We start from the raw sequence: 20,517 nt of genomic DNA, 5'->3' as shown, positions 1-20,517 counted from the left end.
ACACGTACGACAAGCGCCACCGAGCAGGTGGCCATGCTACTTCGCAAATAACTCACGGTCATGCAATTTGACAAGTACAACTCTGGCGTGGAGTATCTGTATGAGGTCCGCTTTATTAAAAGGTGTGGCCCACATTTTTCACACAAATAGCCCCATAGCCCGAAATAACGATCACATCCCAGTCTATTCGGCAAGACTCAACCTTTCCAAGCAGCGCCTTGCGATATTAGGGGATTTTATTGCTCCCCAGCCTTCATAGGATTACGTCAAATGTCACCCAATAGGAGCTTTGCGAATTCACCTGGTGTGCCCAATTCGGCTCAATAACCTAAACGATCCGCTCCATCCCACGCCCGTGGCCAACAGGTTATCTCTAGACACGTCTTCAGATCTTACGCTCATCTGGCACGAATGCCACGCAGAGAGCCACAATACCGAGGAAACAGAAGGCATCAACCTCGACCTTGTGGCCTCGACCCTTTCCAGTTTTAAGCTACAGTCAGAAAACTGGGTTGCTTTTAGAACACACGGATATAAGGCGCGGATCATGACATCCAAAGTACAGGGGCATGCGTTAGCAAGCTGCGGGCTTGATAGAAACACCAGAAACATGACGCTCACTGAAATCCCATTGGGACCGAATTCCAGCTCCAACATATGTGGGGCGGCAGAAACAGGTCCCTCAATGATAGAGCAGTAGAGACATAGCAGGCTTCTCAAAACGCACGTAGTACAGCGCAGACGGAGGCAGAAGGCTAGGGAAATGTCCCGGACCAAATAGTACTAATAATATTAGTACTTTATTGCGCCAAATATTTTAAAAATGTACAAAAATCCGGACTGCCAAAGCCTTATAGTGATTGAGTTGGCAGCTATGGAGCTGGCATCAAAGTAGCGCCAGTAGAGAAAACCTGGTCAATGTTGGGTCAATCTCGGCGCAGAAAAAAAAAAGAAACAGGCGGCGATAAAAATTACGCTGAAAATCCTACATCACCATCGCGGGACAAATGATCATACCCTCGACGAGCAGCTTAACATATACTTAGCTCTGTCGACCGTCACTCATGGCATCTGCAAGGCCGCAATAGCGAGCGCAAGGTGTTTCCGCCGCAGGTGCGATGGAAACAGAAGGAAAAGTTCTTTCTCGAGCGGTCCCGAAGGCGCCCGCGCCCGTAGCCGCGCCCAGAGACGTATAATCTGTGGAAGTGTCGGTAGGGTACCAGTTTTAGCTTCTGTTAGGCGCAAGCTTCAGCGTTGGCTTCCTTGTGGTTTCAGTTCGCCGACAATGAGAGGCAAAAATTTTTAGTGGTAATAATGGTGTATATGAAATTCGGTTTACTAGGAAAACATACGTATCAATGAAATTTAGTCACTGAATGGAGATCGTGAACAAAAAGTTCATAACAAATTGCATTAAAAGGCCTCCTACTGCACTCAGCGCACAAAGTGCGAAATGTTTCGAACTATAGCAATCTAAGCTTCTGGCATATTGGATGCACCACACACACCATAGAGACCTTCTCAGTGCTCGAGTTAAGTGAAGTCACTACAGCACTCGCTCTGTCGGTTTTGAATAAAGACTTGATGGCTTTTTAGCAACAACATTCCGCTCTGCGCTCAGGCACAGTTGACACCTACCAGAAGCTGCCTCCTCTTACAGTACTGGTACGCGCAAAATAGGCGTATAATCCCCATCACAATCATTTTGAGATGCTTAAGTTTTCTGGAAAGTTATGATTACTTTGCGTTCGACCTTAAAACTAATTATAAAGGCAGGCTGCCTTGATCAGTGCGGTAGCTCAACACAAGATTTTTCCGCTCATGACATCGGGCCAAATTTCAGTATATGCGCGGAAAACAAGGAGGACAATGTCATTAGAAATATGAATGAGATAGTTAAAGTAACTGAAGGCTTCTGCACAAAATAATGCAGTAGCCGAACTATTAGGACGTTAATAAGACAGGTTAGAGTAGTGTAGAGGAACTGTGCATCTCACAAGTAACGGCCAAAATAAAAAGAAATCCTTCGAAAAAAATGGAAAGGGGGGAAGCTGCTGAGAATCAGATAACAGCAGGACAGTAAAAGGACGATTGGGAGACTGTTCTAGAAAAACTAGCCACCCGTATCACAAGGCGTTTTTACTACTAGTTCACCGGAATCTTCATTTATAAGAAATCAGTCGTCAAATACTCCACAAAATACATAGCAATTAAGTTACCGTTCATTGCTTAGTAGAATGAGGACAGAGAATTCAATAAGCCGAATGACCAGGCAGACTTACGCGAAGTCTGCTTGGTCTACGGGGGTTAGCTCAGCAGCAGCCGCGACAGGCCTCATTCAGGGAGAACGTAGTGAGCGCTGATCCGGATCATGAAAGAGAAATAACTAGAATAAGAAGGGGTGGAGCACATATGGCAGGTTCTCTCAGATCATGAATGCCAGTTTACCAATTTCTCTCTAGAGAAAAGCATACAACAGCTGTATCTCACCAGTACTCGCCTACGGGGCAGAAACGTGGAGGCTAACGACATGGGTTCAGCTCAAGTTAAGGACAACGCAGCGAGCTATGGAAAAAACTGATATGTGTAATGTTAAGAGACCAGAAGCGGGCAGAGTGGGTGAGAGAACGCAGGTTAATAACATCCTATTCAAAATAAAGAGGAAGGAATGAGCTTGGGCAGGGCATGTAATGCGAAATAAAGATAACCGCTGGTCCTTAAGGGTAACGGAGTGGATTCAAGAGAAGGCAAGCGTAGCAGGGGGCGTCAGAAACTTAGGTGGCTAGATGATATTAAGAAGTTCTCGGGCCTACCGTGGGCACAGCTAGTAAAGTACAGGGTTATTTGGAAAGACATGGGAGAAGCTTTTGCCCTGCATTGGGCGTAGTCAGGCTGAAGATGTTCGCGATGATGACAGGGGATGCCCAGAAACTGCTAGAAGGCGCTGTAATGTTGCTTGCCAGCATTTTGTCCACCTATGTTTGTATGACATGGCGCTCAGGAAGGGAGACACGATAGGCCTTCTGTGTATGGCACTTGCATCGCCCGTTTTGATGCGATAATTTAGCCGATGGGACGATTTCAGAAATTGAAGACGTCACTGTAGGAAACTAAAAGGGTTGCGAGGGCGCAGGTGTGGCGAGCTGACAAATTCTCTGCGATCATTGCAGAAGTTGGATCCGGATGTGAAGCAGCCGAGCAGAGAAGTTCTTGGAGACGTGACTGAGGCTCTGCTGTGAGAGCAGAAACAGTGCATTCGGTGAAAGAAAACAGTTCAGCGAGTGCGATTCCGCAGGGCAAAATTTGGTTAGTGAGGCTGAAGTTCAAGATAGGAAGGTAAGTGCGATTGCCGGTGATGGTCAGGATGTGTGGTAGGATGACGTTGCGGTGAAGGGCAACGTTCTTGATTGGGTATGTGGTGTAGGCACGATCAGGAACGGGGAGAAACGGGGACATTGCAATACAATGTGCAGCGTCGCGCGGGTGGCGAATAAATTCAGCGGCACGTTAGCGGGGCGGTTTGGTATCGGCCCTTGCAGAGCAGAGCGGCGAGTCAATAGAGAACGCCAGTGGAGCAATTAATTAGCGCCGCATGGGTCGTTAAAAGTCGATGCCGAGGATCACTTCGTAGGAACAGTGGTCGAGGAGAGTGAACAGGACAGGTGTAGTACGACCGGCAATGCAGACATGCGCGGTGCGCATTCCAAAGAGGGCAGCAACTCTTCCGCCGGCGACACGAACGGCTGAAGTGACGGCGGGTGTCATAGCCTTTTTTGTACGTTGGCGAAACGAGAAGCTCAATACAAAAATTCTGGCGCCACTGTCAATCAGAACTGTAACTTGTCCGCTATCTATGTAGATATCGAGAAGGTTGCGGCGAGAAGCGTGGGTTAGGAGAGGATTTCGAGCGGATTCATTAGGGCAGCGTCAACTCCGGGAGCTGCATTGGTTAGTTTTCAGAAAGATCCAAGGAAGGGTCGAGTGGACGGGCGAAGAAGTTGCGAAACGAGAGCGGCGGACATGCGGTGAAGGCAAGCAGCTGAAGCTCCGCGTGGTGAAAGAGCCGACGGCGTTTGAGAACTCAGCACTGGAAGACATCTGGCGCGGTCTGTAGTCGGCACGATGATCGCAATTAGAGCTAAGTCAGCAGTCAGTCCGACGATCGTAATTAGAGCTAGGCTGAGGTGACAAATACCAACGACAGCGGCAGTGGCTGGAAATGCGATCGACACGCCAACAGGCGAAGCACATTGGCCGTTTATTAGAAGCGCGCCAATCGGCAAGATTACGGTAGCGGTAGCGCGGAAGGATGGTCGGAGTCGGCGAAGCAGCGGCAACCGGTGGAGCAGTGGGGGCGAACAGGGCGACACACAGGGCAAGCAAGAACTGAGGCCCACGTTCGTGAACTCCTGGCGAAGTCGAACGACGGCGTGAATACAGGCAATGGTAGTGTGATGACCCCCATAATGCGCAGGTCCACACGGGACGGAGAGGCAAAGAGACACCGTATGGCTCAGTTTAAACAAACAGGTATATTCAATAATTACACATGATTAAGATTATACATCAGAGGCTGGGGCGTCCGAGCTTACGTGCCGACGACTTCATGGGGGCGATGGAGTGGCTCCGGAGTTGGGCTCGAGCGGTTGCTGGCAGAAGCTGCACGCCGTCGGGTTTCGGCGCTGAAGGCCCTCTTGGCGAACGATGTCGTCCTGAGCGTCCTTTCTTCCGTACTGCTTCTCGATTTTTATATCCTCTTCTCCACACCCCCTAGGGTGAGGACGCCCACGCCGGAGGGGAAGGAGGGGGGGCTAGGGCTTTCACTTGGGCGCACAAACATACCACCGCACTTATTGTCTCGCCCCCCTCACGTGTTGAGTCCGAGGGAAAGAATGTTGTCTTCGCGGTAGCGCATAGCGTCGGCTGTGGTACGGCGCGCTCTGGCCCGCTGACAGTTCCCGCGGGTCACCGGCCTCCATTCTTCATCCATCAACTGACACTCGCTCCTCAAGGTAAGGCGCGCTCTGGATCGCTGACAGTTTTCTTGTCCTGGAATGTGCTCGGGAGGGCCGCCCCTGGAACCGCCACGCCAATTGGGGAGGATAAAGCCTGTTTCCCCGCGGCGGCGGCGGCGGGTCCGGTTGGGTCCGGCTGGGCTTAAACCACTTCGTTCTGGTCGTCACTCAAAGAGCATGACTGGGTAATTGATGATGCTGCTGTCATCTGGGTCTCCGTCTACGCCGCGCCGTCGAACGTGGAACCTCGTAGCACACACAAGGAATGTACCTCGTAGCACACACAAGGAATGTACCTCGTAGCACACACAAGGAATGTACCTCGTAGCACACACAAGGAATGTACCTCGTAGCACACAAGGAATGTCACACTCGCTCACCCTCCAGAAGAATGTTCTCCGAACATTTGAGTCCCTGCAGCTCCCCTTGTCTTTCTGAATCGCCTCGCACAGTGCGTCCGACAAAATACTTTTCGCTGCACTCAACACCACTGCACAACACCATATGCCTCCGCTGTCATAACTGGCGTCTCCAGGGGCAGCACTGATCTTCTTTTACAGATAAACATGAAACTCAGCACCCAAGCCTCTCCTTTCTAGTCCAAACTGGACGAAATAAATTTACCACAGTTACAAAGGAGCTCCCACTTCTAGCACGATCACGGCACAGACAAAAATATAGATAACGAAAGGAAGTAGGGCAGGTTCTGCATGCGCTCCGCATGCTCTCCTGTGAGGGTGTTACTTAATGACAGAAAGGTTTAACTACCAACTCCGATAACTTAACACATAAGCACATAGCAATGTTATGAGCTGCGGCATTACACAATTCTAACCAGTTCACAACTCCGCTCTGTTTACACCATTAGTCCGACTTAGCTTTCCGATTTCGCAGCGGATATCGGCCTTCATGAGTCATACTAAGTAAGTCTGTGACCCTTTGTCTGCTTTGGGACTCGCGAGGGCTCGTGGCAGGAGCCTCTCCTGGCGTTATCTGCGCGGCAACCTCGCGCGCTTCTTCTTCTAGCAATGCATGAAGTAAATCCGGTGGCATTCTGGCCGTCACCTCTGGCGCCTGCCGAACAAATGCAGGAGAGGGCGTTTCTTGCGAACTATCTGCGCGCTCCGCTTCACTTCTGTCCCCATCAAAATCCGCGCTTTCCCTTTCCTCATTTCGTGAATACTGAACCGGTGCCGACTTGAGGCGATTTGCGTGTATCCTTATCAAGCGCCGGTTCAGTCTCGGACTCTGAAGTTTACCGGAGAAAGCTTCTCGACAACCTCGCACGGTCCTCTCCACTTCGTCTGGAACTTACGAGCTAGCCCAATCTGCCTTTGGCAGTTTTCAATGTACACGCTGTCCCCCACATTAAACGGCGCGTCTCTAGCACTGCGATCGTGCACCTCCTTCCTGCGCTTCGCCGCTTTCTTTAAGGCCTCCTTTGCGATGTCCCTCGCCACTTGCAAGCGCGATTCTAGCTCCACCTTATAGTCGTCCAGTGAAGCGTATGGGACACGACGGGGGCCCTCTGGCACTTCACTAGGCTGGTCCGGGTCTCGGCCGTAGAGAAGAAAGAATGGCGATTCGCCCGTGCTCTCGTGTGCTGCGGAATTGTAGGCAAACATTGCATACGGGAGCCACAAGTCCCAGTCCCGCTGGTCGCGCGAAACAAAATGCGACAGGAACCCGGCCACGGTTTGGTTCAGTCGCTCCACCGCGCCGTTGCAAGCCGGATGGTACGGTGTTGTCTGCTTCTTAGCGATCTTAAGCAGCTCGCAAACTCTCCTCATTAGCTGCGACACGAAGTTCGTTCCCCGATCTGTCAAGAGTTGCCTCGGGGGTCCATGTCGGAGCACGATCTGTTCGACAAATGCTCTTGCAACCGTGTCTGCCTTCTGATCTGGGAGTGCTACCGCTTCCGCGTATTTTGAAAGGTGGTCGACAAATACTAAAATGTACTTGTTTCCGGAAGTGGTCGTGGGCAATGGGCCCATTATGTCCATACCTGTCCGCTCGAAGGGAGCCGAAACCTCAGGGAACGGCTGAATTGGAGCTGGTCTTCGTCCCTTGGGTGTTTTTCTTTCGAGACAGGAATGACACTTCGCACAGTAGTATCTAACATCCTGTCGCATGCCACTCCAAAAGTACAAACGCTCCACACGCCTGCGTGTCTTCGCTACGCCAAAATGACCGGCGCATGGCGCATCGTGAAACTCGCGAAGAACCCTTTCTGTCCACGACCGAGGTATGACGACTCTCTCCCAAGCGGTTTTCTCTGGTCTCCCTTTCCTGGTTGGCCTCGTGCGCCGACACAGGGTGCCGTCTTTGTCAATGAAATAACCTAGCTGTTCGGGGTGAGACGGTGCGCCCTCTAAGCTTTCGATTATTCGCTTCAGGTCAGGATCTTTGCACTGCTCTGTGCGTAATTCGGCGGGGTCGACTACGGGGACAAACTCATCTATAGCTGCCACGGCAGCTGTGCGGCTGAGTGCGTCAGCATTCAGATGTGTCTTTCCTGACTTGTGCTCAACTTCAAAGCAGTATTCCTGCAGGTGTAGATTCCATCTAGCGAGTCGCGAGCTAGGGTCCCTGACACTCATCACCCATTTCAGAGGATGGCAGTCTGTGACTAGCTTGAATTTGCGGCCGTAAAGGTAGCATCTGAAGTGCTTTACTGCCCAGACAACGGCGAGGCACTCCCTTTCCGTAGCTCCGTACTTTTGCTCTGTGGGGCTCAGCTGTCGGCTAGCAAAAGCAACGGGATGTTCTTTGCCCTCGATAACCTGAGATAGCACGGCACCAACTGCGAACTTTGACGCATCTGTGGCCATAACGAAGGGCAAATTAAAATCCGGGTGGCGCAACAGCGGTGCACTCATTAGCTTCCTTTTCAGGGCCCCAAAAGCATTCTCCGCGTTTTCGTCCCAGCGAAAGGCGACATTTTTGGCTGTTAAGGCGGTGAGCGGCTTAGCGAGCTTGGCGAACTCCTCTATGTGCCTTCGGTAGTAACCGATCAGGCCGAGAAACTGCCGGACCTGGCGGACGCTAGTCGGGGATGGAAAATCCGAGACACACCTTAGTTTCTCAGGGTCCGGTCGTACGCCGTCAGCTGAAACAACGTGCCCGAGGTATTTCACCTCGTTTTTGAGGAATTGGCACTTAGAGGGCTTCAGCTTGAGACCCGCTCCTCTTAGTCGCACCAAAACCTGCTCAATGTCGTGCAAATGGTTCTCAAAACTGTCATTGTATATGATAATGCCATCCATATACACGAAGCACAGCCTCCCCAGAAGACCTGCCAGGATAACATCAGCGGTTCTCTGCCAGACAGCAGGGCTGTTGGCCAGACCCATCGGCATTCTTTTCCATTCATAGTGCCCTGAGGGCGTGTTGAATGCCGTTTTCTCGGCATCTGCCGGATCCATTGCTATCTGCCAGAATTCCGCCGCATTGTCCACTACCGTGAAGTACCTGGCAGAGCCCAGCTGAGAAAGCGTCTCCTGTATATTGGGGATGATGTATGGATCGATGCGAGTTACGGCATTTAGTTTGCGGTAGTCCACTACCAATCGATACGAGCCATCTGGCTTTTCCACCAATAGTGCTGGTGCTCCCCAGGGTGACTTTGAGTGTTCGACAATGCCGCGATCAATCAGGTCCTGCACCTGCCGCTCCATCTCCCCACGTTGGGAGTAAGGAATCCTGTACGCACGCTGGTAAACGGGCGATGAAGTGCCGGTTTCTATCCTGTGCTTTATAACGCCACAGCAGCCCAAATCCAGGTTGGACGCGGCGAATACCTCCGAGTAGTCGTTCAGCAAACCAGCCAGAGCCTCCCTCTCCCTGGATTTTACGTGAGAAAGATCGAACGACACCTTTGGAGCAGCCGAAGGACTAGCATGCTCTACAGTTGCGAGTACCGTATCGGTGGGCTCACGTTTCTCTATCGCAGAGGTGAAGAAAGCCAATGTTTTGTTCTTGGGAAGGCTCAGTGGCTGCTGGCTACAGTTAACCACCCGTAGGGGCACTCTGTGGGCGTCATTAACTGTCACGAGGCACGCGGCTGCCTTCAGGCCATTGCTGAGAGAGTCGAACGGCTCAAGCACTCCCACGGCGCCGCTCTCTACATCTGAAGGCACAAACGCGTACAAAATGTGCTCCGACCAAGGAAGGACGACCGCCTCATCGATCAGCCTGACGGCAACCCGCGAATATACCTTCTCCAATGATCCCACTGTTTGACGGGTGTCAATATCGGTAACGCGAATCTCAGCCCCTCTCCTGTTCAAAAACGGAACTTTTGATCCGCCCGCATTAACCTCTTCCTCAGAGAATGAGACTACTACCTTCCCTTTTCACAAAAAATCCTGCCCTAATATACCTGACACTCCGTTTGGCAGAGACACCGTGTCCGAGCATACGTAGCAGGGGTGCTCCAATGCAATTCCGCCGAGAGAGAAGTGTAACCGGTAGAGTCCACTTATGCCAAGAGGATCCCCCGTTATGCCTACAAATTTGGTTGCCATACCACCAGACGCTTCCAACACCTCGCGGTCCCCCTTCCTTCGAAGCGTGTTAAAACTGCTCTCCTTAAGCAATGTCACCTTTGACCCCGTATCAATCAACAATTCCATGCAACAACCATTTAACTTGCAACGCACAACAGGGCATGCCTCGTCGGCCACACAAACTACCACCACCTCATCATCCACTGCTCCCTCCCCACGCTTCTCAGGCTGGGGAGGACTATCTAGTTTTTTGTCTCGGTATCTGGAGCCCCGCTGTAGGCTTGCTTAGGGCGTGTCTCGCCTGCTTCTCTTTGTGGCTCCCCACGGCGCACGTTTTGGCAGAACCTGGCGATGTGTCCGCGACCCTGGCAAGCGAAGCATACGATTTCTTCAAACTCTCGCATACCGCGCCTGTAGCTTTGTGGCGGTCTCCGGTTTCCAGCGAATGGGCGCTGTTGAGCGCGCGCTTCAACCTGGCGTTCTACCTGCTGAGATAGCAGCTGTTCTAAGCGATCTAACCGCTCTGTCAAGAGAGCAACCTCAGGGTTGAGCACCGCTCTCTCTATGACGCGTACTCTCGCTGCGGCTGTCGTTAACGCCTCATTTTGTTCCTCATCCAATGCGGCCTCCACGGCTTGGTCGAAATTGCTCGGCTTGCGCGAGAGCACGAACCGGCGCACGGGGTCTTGCAGACCAGCCACGACCAAAGCGGTCATTTCCTCTTTAAGTATATCCTCCGCGTATTTCTTCTTAAGCTGGTCTCCTTCCTCCTCCCTGCTTAACGTATCGCGCGCTAAGCGCTGAAGCCGCGACGCAAATGTTCGCACGTCCTCCCCTACCATCTGTCCGGCGTCACGAAACCTCTGTACTCGCACGTGACGTGGTTCAGTGTCAAAATGCTCAAAACGCGAGCTTCTTAAATTCCGCAAATGATTTTGTGGATTTTACTTTTTCGTCTCGCCATGCAAAATCATGAGCAGCTCCTGCCATCTTACACCTCGCCATTCCCAGCATTTGAGCAACGGACCATCCCCCCATTTTCCCAATCTCTTCTAGCATGGAAAAGAAATCGCAGATTGGAACCCCTGTCTTATCTCCTGTAAACGTCGGAATGACGCTTCCTAATGCCAGCATGCTTGCTCCGAGCGACGGCTGTGGAGTGGGAGCTCCCTCAGATAAAGACATTTTTTTTTTTCAAGCCCTCCGGTGCCTCAAGCCTCTCAAATGGGGGTAAAAGTCCCACAATCAGTCCCGTGATTCCCTTTTGATTACAATTTTGAAGTCATGAATGTCGCAGCATTCAGAGGACATTTGCTTTTGAGACCCCACTTCTGACACCAGTGTGATGACCCCCATAATGCGCAGGTCCACACGGGACGGAGAGGCAAAGAGACACCGTATGGCTCAGTTTAAACAAACAGGTATATTCAATAATTACACATGATTAAGATTATACATCAGAGGCTGGGGCGTCCGAGCTTACGTGCCGACGACTTCATGGGGGCGATGGAGTGGCTCCGGAGTTGGGCTCGAGCGGTTGCTGGCAGAAGCTGCACGCCGTCGGGTTTCGGCGCTGAAGGCCCTCTTGGCGAACGATGTCGTCCTGAGCGTCCTTTCTTCCGTACTGCTTCTCGATTTTTATATCCTCTTCTCCACACCCCCTAGGGTGAGGACGCCCACGCCGGAGGGGAAGGAGGGGGGCTAGGGCTTTCACTTGGGCGCACAAACATACCACCGCACTTATTGTCTCGCCCCCCTCACGTGTTGAGTCCGAGGGAAAGAATGTTGTCTTCGCGGTAGCGCATAGCGTCGGCTGTGGTACGGCGCGCTCTGGCCCGCTGACAGTTCCCGCGGGTCACCGGCCTCCATTCTTCATCCATCAACTGACACTCGCTCCTCAAGGTAAGGCGCGCTCTGGATCGCTGACAGTTCCCTTGTCCTGGAATGTGCTCGGGAGGGCCGCCCCTGGAACCGCCACGCCAATTGGGGAGGATAAAGCCTGTTTCCCCGCGGCGGCGGCGGCGGGTCCGGTTGGGTCCGGCTGGGCTTAAACCACTTCGTTCTGGTCGTCACTCAAAGAGCATGACTGGGTAATTGATGATGCTGCTGTCATCTGGGTCTCCGTCTACGCCGCGCCGTCGAACGTGGAACCTCTTAGCACACACAAGGAATGTACCTCGTAGCGCACACAAGGAATGTACCTCGTAGCACACACAAGGAATGTACCTCGTAGCACACACAAGGAATGTACCTCGTAGCACACACAAGGAATGTACCTCGTAGCACACAAGGAATGTCACAGTAGCGTCGGCTGGCTGGGGGTGAAGACGACAACGTATATACCTGCGGGACGGAGTCAACCGTTGCGCAGTGTGCATAGGACGAGATTAAAGCGTCATCAGTGATCCCCTTTGAGATGCAGCCCATCTTGTCCGTCTCTGGCATGGCGCTGTCCACCTTACGGCCCAAAGTTAAGATGTCCAGGATGTAGGAGAGGTATGACTCAGTAGACAACTGATGTCGAGTAGAGAGGTCTTATTTATCGCTGAGCTTGCGTCCAATGAGCTTCACATCCACCTCACTATATTTTCCTTAAACACCTATATCCGGTGGTATTATATAGAGGTGGGGTTACAGATACTTGCGGAAATCAAGAAGTAGTACAGGTCATTGCTTTGAAAATTGGATGACACTGCTGCAATAAATGAAGATGAGCATGTGATGGCGGAGACTTCATGGGACGGATATTGTAGTCCACAATTGCTCGAGGAAAAAAAGATGCTCAAAACCTTGCTTTGTAAGCAACAGGCCGGTTATCTGAAACGGATGCGCAGCGCGATAACATATGTAGGTGCGATGCCTAATGTAAGGTGCTTTATTGAGTGAACTGTAAAGAATGTTGTGCAGCAAACAAAGGATGGCAATGCGGCGATGAGGTGAAAGGCTTTCAAGGCTGGAATTTTCCTTCATATATGGAACGCTGATTAAATACGAGTATGCATGATGCACGAAACGGGCGGTGCGGCTTTTAATTGATTCGATCGAATTTGTGGGGTATATGTGAGGTGGGTTCCAGGTGGGACTGGCGTACTCAAGCTTTGATCTCGTAAGTGTTTTATAAACCAGAAGTTTCACGTGTGGGGGTGCACGGCGGAGGTGACGTTTCTTGACTCCTATAGACCTGTTGGCAGATGATATGATGTTAGTTATGCGTGTCCACTAATAAAGACCACTGCGGAATGTGATTCCAAGATACTATATGACTTTACGCGTTCTGTAGAAGAGTCGACATGATATGAGAAAGAAAGGGGTTTTGCTGGCGAGTGAAAGAGGTAGCTCATATATGTGGTAGCTGATATATGTACATTATAAACAGGAGAGGGGCAAGTACAGATCCCTGCGGGACGCCAGACGTTACCGGGACTGTGTTTCAGCTTTTGTTGATAACATAGACGAACTACGTGCGGTTAGTAACGAATTCCTTATTCCAGTTAAAAATGTTGGCATGCAATTTTAGAGCGGCGAGTTTCACTAGTAGACGTTGATGAGGTACCTTGCCAAAAGTCCTGGCATCAAAAGCTCCATTTAATTTCCGGAGCTTCGGTTTACAGCTCTCCCAAGAGGAAAAATATTCCTCCTGCGTCTCACATCAGGCGCGCTCCGAGCCCACCAAGTGGAAGTTCACGTTGGGAGCATGAGGGTCGCTTCCAATCAGGCGCGCTCCGAGCCCACCAAGTGGAAGTTCACGTTGGGAGCATGAGGGTCGCGTCCAATCGGTTGCGCCTAATGACGTGCTCATACATGGCGAGCCAGCATTCGACATCGACGTCATCGATGATGGGCAAGAAGTTCCCGAGTCGCGAGGATGCGCCACGACCATGGTCGGAACTGATGGTGTCGCTGCCGCCGGAGGTCTGTCGGACAGTACAGCAATAGATCCAAGCTGACGGCTCCTGCGGAGGTCCAGGGCGGGTTCCTGTGTGGTGCCCAGCACAATCTACACCAGATATTACGGGGATTAGCTTAGCAGCTGGAGCGACCGGCCGCAATCAGCAAGAACACAAAAACAGATCACCCCAGGAGTAGCTCACTAGCTGCAGCATTCTCTCCGTCGTGAACGGCACAGCGACAGCATAACGTCACCTTGGCCTCGCGACTGGGTATCGTAACAATTTATTCACGCTATCAGCCTCGAAATAGAGGAAAGCGAAGAATATAACCAACCTATATATACCGCTGAGAAATTACGAGAAAGCATTTGACACAGTCTAAACCTCAGCACTCATGCAGGCAATATAGAATTAGGCTGCGCATGAGCTTTATCTAAAGTTGTTGGAAGACATCTATAACGGTGGTACAGCTACCAGAGACTTCCACAAAGGCAACAATGAACTACCCATAAGGAAGTGTGAGAGGCAAAGGATCACTGTCTCTATAATACCTAGTCCAGCCTGTTTAAAGCAGGTATACTCAGACCTTGACCGCAAAGACTTGAGGATGAGCCGATTAAAAACACTTTTTAGGAACGTACGACTTGCTCATGGCACCTACTTACAAAGTGCCTCTGGAGCTGCACTGCAAGCATTATCACTGATCTAGATAGGCAATACAGAACAGGGGCAAAAGCATAAAGCTAAAGTAATATTGAACAGCCTGTATTGGAAACAGAAGTCTTCGATTGGAAGCGAGGACATTGCTGTGCTAAACGAATACGGCTACTTAAGAGACATAGATTGTAAATACGACCAATAGAGTAAAAAAAAACTAGAAGTATATGATGAAGTGGAGAGTATTTCGCAGATACTCTGTGAGAACAAGCGGTAGTTTGCCAATACTCCTAAACAGAATAGTATGAAAGAGCTGTATCTTACCGGTAATCAGCTATGGGGCAGAAACGCAGATGCCAAAGAAAAGGGTTCAACAGAACCTGAGGACAACACCGCCAGCATTGGAAAGGAAAATGGCAGTTGAAACGCACGGAAGGAGGAAGAGAGCAAAGTGGGTCAAGAAAAAAACCGTGAGTTATTGACAGCCTGGTTGCTACAAATAAGAATAGAAGGTTTTTCGCAGGGCATGCATTGTAAAAGAAATGTAATTAATGGTCGTAAACAGCAAAGGACTGGCTTTCAAGAGAAGTCAAGCGTAGTAAGGGGCTGAATAAAGGTAGGTGGCGATATGAGATTATTAAGTTTGTGAGTACAAGGTGGCCGCAGCTGGCATTAAACAGCATTAATTAAAGAAATGTAGGAAAGGCCCTCGTTCAGCAGAGGACTTAGTCAGGCTGATGATGATGAGTTGAAGTCTTCCCTGCCGCGGAAGAAATAATGATGATTATGATATATTGCAAGTGCCACGTGGGTACCAAAGAGACGATTCCGGCTCTCCTGCGCAGGGCTCTGAAATGACTCGCAGCTGGCAGAATGACTCCGACTAGACCCCGTCCTTCCTGGGGGCTTGAACATGCAACAACTTCATGGAATAGCTGGTTGTGACCTGACCTAGCAAACGGTGACCTTTAAGGTTGAACCGCTCTTTACTCGAAGTCTTCCCGGTCAACCCCTCTCCGTGCCTGAGATGCCCCTGCACAGAGTACTGCTCTCAGGTCTACATCGAGCAGCTTCTAGTCTCATTACCGTGATCCTCGCATATTCGTGGGCGTAGCCGGTGAGGGGGCGGACGAGTGGCTCGCTCGCTACCAACGGGTAAACTCATTATCGTGATCCTCGCATATTCGTGGGCGCAGCCGGTGAAGGCGTGGACGAGTGGCTCGCCCGCTACCAACGGGCAAACTCATTATCGTGATCCTCGCATATTCGTGGGCGCAGCCGGTGAGGGCGTGGACGAGTGGCTCGCTCGCTACCAACGGGTTAAGTCAATACCGTGATCCTCGCATATTCGTGGGCGCAGCCGGTGGGGGCGTGGACGAGTGGCTCGCTCGCTACCAACGGGTAAACTCATTACCGTGATCCTCGCATATTCGTGGGCGCAGCCGGTGAGGGCGTGGACGAGTGGCTCGCTCGCTACCAACGGGAAAACTCATTACCGTGATCCGCGCATATTCGTGGGCGCCGCCGGTAAGGGCGTGGACGAGTGGCTCGCTCGCTACCAACGGGAAAACTCATTACCGTGATCCGCGCATATTCGTGGGCGCAGCCGGTAAGGGCGTGGACGAGTGGCTCGCTCGCTACCAACGGGCAAACTCATTATCGTGATCCTCGCATATTCGTGGGCGCAGCCGGTGAGGGCGTGGACGAGTGGCTCGCTCGCTACCAACGGGTAAACTCATTATCGTGATCCTCGCATATTCGTGGGCGCATCCGGTGAGGGTGTGGACGAGTGGCTCGCTCGCTACTAACGGGTAAACTCAATACCGTGATCGTCGCATATTCGTGGGCGCAGCCGGTGAGGGCGTGGACGAGTGGCTCGCTCGCTACCAACGGGAAAACTCATTACCGTGATCCGCGCATATTCGTGGGCGCCGCCGGTAAGGGCGTGGACGAGTGGCTCGCTCGCTACCAACGGGAAAACTCATTACCGTGATCCGCGCATATTCGTGGGCGCAGCCGGTAAGGGCGTGGACGAGTGGCTCGCTCGCTACCAACGGGTAAACTCATTATCGTGATCCTCGCATATTCGTGGGCGCAGCCGGTGAGGGTGTGGACGAGTGGCTCGCTCGCTACTAACGGGTAAACTCATTACCGTGATCGTCGCATATTCGTGGGCGCAGCCGGTGAGGGCGTGGACGAGTGGCTCGCTCGCTACCAACGGGAAAACTCATTACCGTGATCCGCGCATATTCGTGGGCGCCGCCGGTAAGGGCGTGGACGAGTGGCTCGCTCGCTACCAACGGGAAAACTCATTACCGTGATCCGCGCATATTCGTGGGCGCAGCCGGTAAGGGCGTGGACGAGTGGCTCGCTCGCTACCAACGGGAAAACTCATTACCGTGATCCGCGCATATTCGTGGGCGCAGCCGGTAAGGGCGTGGACGAGTGGCTCGCTCGCTACCAACGGGAAAACTCATTACCGTGATCCGCGCATATTCGTGGGCGAAGCCGGTAAGGGCGTGGACGAGTGGCTCGCTCGCTACCAACGGGTAAACTCATTATCGTGATCCTCGCATATTCGTGGGCGCAGCCGGTGAGGGTGTGGACGAATGGCTCGCTCGCTACTAACGGGTAAACTCATTACCGTGATCGTCGCATATTCGTGGGCGCAGCCGGTGAGGGCGTGGACGAATGGCTCGCTCACTACCAACGGGTAAGCAGATTTAACAAGTGGGACGCAAACGCCCAGCTTACCTTCGCGGTGTTCCCGCTCCCGGACACCGCTGTTATCTGATACGAAAACCATTCAGATACCTTCACTTCCTGGGCGCTCTTTGAGGAGGAAATGACCAAGTACGTCGGTGACTCCGGTGCGATAAAGAGCGAGCGAAACAGACAATGGCTAATAGGGCACAGCCCCTGGAGTAACCTGCGGCCATTATGTCGAAGCTTCAGATTTGCAAGGTCCAAAGTCCTCGCATGCCCAACGAGAACATAATGGACCAGGTGCTCGAAGGTTTTGCTGAGAACGTCGACACCTTCGTGGTTATCAAAGAGAACATAGCATCCGTCTCAAATGTGATTCAGTGTTTCCGAACAATTGTGAACCTGAAGATGAGAAAATAACGCCCAGCTTTGGTCGCCAGGGCAGTGTTACTACAGCGGCAGCCATTGAAACCACTGCTTTCAGGAATCTTTCCACCCCCGTTTGGCACATTTTCAGCGAAGAATTAGTTCACTACCAGGATATTGTCGCCTAACCGAGCTCTTAAGTGCGTATACGTCGAATCAGGCATAGCCCCTGCCTATCAATGCAGCGTAGTATGCGGCGCACCGGGCTCCACAGCGATCCCGACCACGCCACGTCCTGTTCTCGCACTAGGAAGAACATGTGCGCTACAGCGAGCTTACAGGGGCCATTTACGATGCTGACGCACGACGAGGTGCACTGCCTTTGGGCGGAGGCAACGATTACGACTTCAGGGCGTTAGCATTCGTCCGACCACCGGACGTTTCCTATCAGTGTGGGCATCTTGGCCTCATCTCTCGGTTTCGCCATCGCTACCGAGCATGCCGCTACGGATCCACGACCCTCGTTGAGGGGGGCGAACCTCTTCGGCTGCTCCCCCCGGCGGTTTCCTTGCTCGACTGCTTCGTATACCAGCTTTCGGACTCCTTCTCCGGCATCGGATTACGGTGTGACCACTGCTCCTGCCTACCACACGCATCGGTTCCCGGCGCCATGCCGGCGGACCTCCTCTCCTCATCCGAAAAACTGGTCAGTGCTGACGATGGAGGTGCGGTTGCTTTGGGTACAGGCTTCCCTCTGGCCTGCTCCTCGGTATAATCAGGGTGAAACGCTTGGGAATTGACTCTTTGACCCCGCCTTGAGCAAACAGAAATACCTTGTGCCATGGCGCTCTTTCGCCGTAGAAAGCCTTGCGCCTTAAAAATTCACTGTCATCACCGTCATCGTCCTTTTATATTACATTTGGGATTAAACCCTCGATACATCAGTGGTGCGGGCGCAGCCTGATTTTCTTATTAACTTCAAATGCGTGAAATTACCACATGTCCGTGAATGCTGTGCCTGCTTCGCCTCTTGTTGATACGGGTGCAAGGGTTTCTGTAATGAGTCCAGTTTCTAAACGCTTGCTAGGAAGAAAAGTTATGTTTCAGTGCGAACAAACGTCAACGTTTTTTGGAGTGAGTTCCGAGTTGTTGCATCCTGCGGAAATCTGCAGTGTGGACGTGTTTTTGGGTGCCGCAGTTTTTTCTGCGGAATTCATCGTTCTTTCCCGCTCTGCCCATGACATATATTGGGGATCAACATTTAGGAAGTGTAAGGCGCAGCAGTTTGCTGCCATTGTGGAGTGATATATTTTAAGTTAAGCCTTGTCCCGGCATGCTGGAAAGTCGGTGTGACAAGGAGGCGGTTTTGAGTGTGCCTAGACGTAGTCTTGTAATCGTGGTCTGCATTGTGCGTCCCGATCACATCGCCTCTCTACAGTGGCATGTTTTAAGCTCTAGTGCAAGCATTTTATTCCACCTCCGTGAAAAGGAATGTTGTAGCGATAGCTACATTACGCTAGCATTTCAGGCTTCAGCGTGGCACCCCTTGAGCTGCGTGGCCGCCCTTAAGCTCCGCGGCTGCGCCGTGGCTGGTCACGTGGTTGGTCCCGTGGTGCGGAGCAGCTGCCGGCGGCGCGGCGCGCCGGCGAAACCGAGTCGGGGGAGGGGGGTTGGAGTGGAGAGAGGAGAGGGAGGGGAGAGGGAATCCAGATATAGCTATGGCGTCACTCCTGGTTTAACCAGAGCTAAACCACAGCCATTTTTTTATTTTTCCATGCTGTCTGCTATCTGTTGTGTAAAACAGCGCGTGATTCCGGATTGCAATTCTTCTACAGAGGCCGTGGTTGTGCCAAACGGCTAGAAACCTGCCACCTGTGGACACTACGCGAACTCCGCCGCGGCAACTGCCGGGGTAGCTCTGGCCGATCCTGTACAGCCTGCGTCTGCTGAATGCACAATTACCCTCATGGTCAAGAACCACGAGCTCCCCTCAACGCCGGTCACTTGTAGACTTAGTGCTCAAGTGCTCCATATTTTATTTCGCTCGGCCGCCCACTCTCTCTACGTCTTGCACCATCGACACCGGTTCTTGCCGCCCGACGCTCCAAAAGTCTGTGTCGCGATGAGAGTGCAAGGTGATATACGAGCAAGTTCCGGATACGCTCCACAAGGGTCAAATAATTCAGGACTCATCGAGCAATAAATCTATTGCGCAAGAAGGATGGCACGTGGAGTTTTTGCGTGGATTATCGCCGTCCGAATTGTACCTCCAAGAAAGAGGTATCTGCTAGCTCGTACACACGAGTCCCTAGGATACCTATCTAACGCCTCCAACTTTTTTCGCTTCGGTCTAAGATCCAGCTAATGCAGATTTCGGTGCACCTTAAGGATAAGGGAAAAAATGCATAATTTACACCGCACGGATTTTTGAATTCAGTAATATGCCCTTCGACACTGCAGTGGGCATGCCACTTTCGGTCAAATTATGAATACTGTCATGCGCAGCTTAAAATGACACATTTACACGTGTGTGCTACCTTGACGACGTCCTTATTTCTGGAAAGACCTTCGATGAGGATAACAAACGCCTAGCTGTTGTCTTGCACTATTTGCATCACGCCGGCCTAGTCCTCAGTTCGAAATGCCAGTTCGGCCAGCGTCAAAATTTGGCCCTCATAGGTCTAGTGAACACAGAGGATGTGATGCCTGATTCCGAGAAAACACCACGCCACTGATATCGCCGATCAGTTGAGGCGCCTTCAACAGCGCCCCTTTTGTCCTGTCCCCCGACTGCGACGCCTCCTTTCGTCAGCTAAGCTCTTCATGATGACGCAATCTAGTGATCTTTCCACGCCAATCGGAGTTCCCACAGATGAAAATGGTGCCGGCATTGGTGTTGTGGTGCAACGCTGCGGCTGGCAAAGCATGTTATTTGATAAGCGAGCCGTTCTATAAGCAAACCAGGGCGGAACTACACGGTCACCGAACAGTAATGTCTTGCACCAATCTTCACCGTCTAGTGGTTTCGCTCGTATTTATGCGGACGTCCCTTCACCATCGTAACTGGCCATCACTAGCCCTATTGGCTGGTCAACCTTCGCGGTCCCTGTGGTCGCCTACCACCCTGGGAAATTCGCCTACAAGAATATGTACAAAAATAGGGGTGTTCGCCCTCAGAGAATGCGCTATAGAGTACAACAATGGTCGACGCCACGCCGGCGCCGACTGTCTTTCGCAGCTTCCACTTGCCACCATTGAGTGTGACGCAATTTAGAATTACGTTTCGGTCCTCGCGCCGTAATTTGTATATGCTGAACAAGCTGGACAACCAAAATATATGGGTGTCATGCCCCTCTTCGCCGCCACACGGGGCCA

The sequence above is a fragment of the Amblyomma americanum genome, chromosome 11 (genome assembly GCF_052857255.1).
Source record: "Amblyomma americanum isolate KBUSLIRL-KWMA chromosome 11, ASM5285725v1, whole genome shotgun sequence".
In the NCBI taxonomy this organism is placed as follows: Eukaryota; Metazoa; Arthropoda; class Arachnida; order Ixodida; family Ixodidae; genus Amblyomma; species Amblyomma americanum.
Note: the sequence above shows the minus strand (reverse complement) of the source record.